A 3,417-nucleotide genomic window follows, 5' to 3' on the forward strand; every position below is an offset into this window, starting at 1 on the left:
ACATGTCTCTTACAGTCACGTAAAGCAATACCTTGCGAGCTGCTTCCTAGGCTGTTCTCGGGAGCCGACCTGTGAGCCTCTTACGGCTGAAGTACCGTCATTAGAAAGTTTGTACCCAGGTAATTCAGTGCAATTTGAGTAATGGTGAAGTAGCCTGAGAGCGAACCTCATGACATGGAGCCTTGTAGAGCAATGCTTAATGTTTAGAACTATTGATTCACATTTGTGAAAACACATTGTTTTTTAAAAAAAAAAAATTAAAAAAAGGCTTTTTTTTTTCTTAGGACATCATTGTTTGATATTTGTGTAGTGATCTGTGGCTTAATTTCCTGTGATATCTAGCTTGGTTCTATATTATATTTTTGAATGTTTATGTGTGATCAACTGCTGTATTGTTACGAGTGTGATGTAATGGACTTTCTGTGCTTTTCCTTACATTATTTTTAACTGCATTTTTCATTAGATAGCTTGTGAATTGGAAGCTTACTGCTAAAAAGCAATGTTGTTTATATTTTTGTTTTAAAACATGTTTCCTTTTGCTTAGTGACAGCACTCCCTTTAGGAGGGTCATTGATATAATTCCTGTTAGGTTCATCGATCAAAACTGGCGCTGATGTAAATTTCTGCTTAACAAGAACAAAAAGAAAACATAACTTGGCGCTAAGACTAGTGCTTTCTGTGACCGTATTTTATATCACCATGTCAGCTGTTGTACATAGCAGCACTCTCTATTGCTTACCAGCTTTGGTGTCTAAACTGAAGTTGTCTGTTCGTTTAATTTCTCTTCCATCTGGTGACAGGCACCTGGCTTCTGAATTTGTTTTCAACACCCCAGTGTGACATGGAATGCTATTAAAAAGCACATTCCTCAGAACTATTGCTGAAGGGAAGGAGGCTTAGACACTAGAACGGTATTGCTTCCTGGGGCTCTTAAAGACTTTAATGTGCACAAGGAAAAGAAAAATGGAGTTGATGCAGTATAGGAAACGCCTAAGTCTCAAAAAACCAAACCTGAAAACACCTGTATGCTACAGGTAATTTTTACAAAGCCTATAAAGTTGGTTGGGGTGAGGGAAAAGGGCTCGGGCGGGGTTCAAGATCCCCTCGTACATGGGAAAATGTTAGTGGGACCCGTGTATAGCACGGGTACTCATCTTGGCTCTTAAGAGTGAGAGTTCCATCTTTTAGAGGGAATCTGAAGTTCTCTACAGAACATTTATACCACTACTTTTATTGTTACACTTTTCAGGATGCGTTTGCTCTGGTTTTGTTTAAGTTAAGTTTGGCAGAGTTGTGAAGCGTGGCACCAGCATGAGACTTCTATTTTCCTTTCCCAGGTGACAGGGCAGTGAGCCTGTCGCTCAGAGGCTGCTTTGAGAAATGGATTGAGTGGTGTGTGCAGCTGCAGTGACAGCAGAGCCATTGCCTGACTGGTTTAAGGATTTGCTATTGGCACTCTAGGCTGAATGGGACTGAACTGTGTTTGAGAGACCTACGTACGCTGTAAATAACGTGCTCTTTGGACAGATATGATGCCTTTTTGTTATGAGTTAGAAAATACTCCCTTTATGATGCCAAAAATGGGCTGAGCTCACTGTTCCCTAGTGAATGGAAAGAAACTATTTTTGGGATTCCACACCATAGTACTTTATATTGCAAATATCACTTATTTTTATTTTTTCCATAGACTTACTTACTTAACCAAATGAAACACAGGCACCAACGTTTAGGGAGGAAACCCTCTCTCCTCCTTCTCTTTCCATCCCAGGGAGAACACTGTCAAAACCGCCTCCCTGGTTACCAATCTCCAAACAGCCACGTATTTCCTAAGGCCAAAAGCTTTTGCTTTAGGTTCATGCAGTGTTTTTAAACGAGGCAGCACAGGGGAGCCCAGTGGCTGACTGGGTGGTGCTGTTAATGTGGAGGAGAAGAACAATTTTGAAGCAGCAAGAGAAGATGGCTTGTTTAGGTTGCACGCAAAGAACGTATCACAGTGTCTGCAGGTTTTAACTCAAGGTCCGTATGCAGATTGTAAGGGGAGAAAAAGACCCCTCAAACCCAAAGACCCTTGTATCTGTACACTAAATCTTGAAGATTCAGAGTTCTGACTGGCAGCTGTATAATGTTGGGAGGGGAGGAGATGGTTGGTTTTTGTGGTGGTTTTGTTTTGGTTTGGGTTTTTTAGCAAAATCAGGTTGTCATCAGATACTCCACTTAGTTTGTCACTGCCCAGTGGCAGGATGACTAGAATGATAGCGACAGTTACTTTTTTTAAGAAAAAGCATTCTTGGAGGTTCTTAGGGAGATGGTGCCGTTTCGGTCACATACACCACGGCGACAGTCTCTGCCTGCGAGGGTATATACTCAGTGAGCTGTTAGACAGACCCCTGCCCGTCATGTGGGTAGGGACGAAAGGCTGGCTGTAAGCAGGTGATAATACTTCAGCTACAGCTGTTTGAAGTCTTTTGGAGCAGTTACAATAACTAGGATGTCATCTATCTCATTCTGTACTAAACATTCATTTTCCAGATACTAACGGGAAAACTTTGCACATTGACCATTAATGCTAACAATAGGTGTGTCTGAGCGAGGTGAAGATGCTGCTAAATGTTTAAGATATGTGGTATGTATCACAAGATAAATATTTAAGTAGTTTAGAAAAGTAAATTATCAAGTAGTTGTCCGTGTATATGTATGTATGTGGATGGTAAAACAGAAATGCTCATGTCTGCTATCACATTACTAAGCTGCCATGACTTAATCCAGAAATGTACCTGCATGTGAGACTTTAGAACTGGTACACTTCTCTACCTGGTTTATTGTATTTACTAATGTATATTTTTCTAAATATACAGATATTTCAATCTAAATTCTATATTTATCTGTAATTTCTATCTGTTTTGGACAGTGCATGAAGTGCTGTAAATTCTGTACATACGGAGACTTATAGAAGAAACGCTGTAGTTGCCCTGTGAATGAAAAGTTATACATAAAAGTACAGTCAGTATGCTAAGACCCGTAAGTTATTTCCCTAAATGCACCAAAAATTTCCTTACATGTGCATCAGTCTCAACTTTAGTGTAAATACTTTGGTGCACATGTCCCCAAGTGATTACCTTGCTGTCTCTAAATATCACCCTAGCAGGTCTGCTTTAGGTTCTACATTGTGTGACAAGATGCAGGTCAATTAAGTTTAGGGTAATGGGATAGGTCATCTTGCACAGATTTATGAAGCTCTTTCAGAATATTCTGCAAACAGAAAAAGAAGGTAAAATTGGAGCAGAATCACAGACCGATGTAGGCAAAGGAAATCCTTAACTTGTGCCGTGTTCTCAGAGCAGCGCAGCTCTGCGTACTTAGTCGTACGGGTGTTCTGTGGATGGCAGATCAGCTCATCACTTTCGAATTTCTGTTTGT

This window comes from Apaloderma vittatum, unplaced genomic scaffold (genome assembly GCF_000703405.1).
Source record: "Apaloderma vittatum isolate BGI_N311 unplaced genomic scaffold, ASM70340v1 scaffold5522, whole genome shotgun sequence".
Classification (NCBI taxonomy): domain Eukaryota; kingdom Metazoa; phylum Chordata; class Aves; order Trogoniformes; family Trogonidae; genus Apaloderma; species Apaloderma vittatum.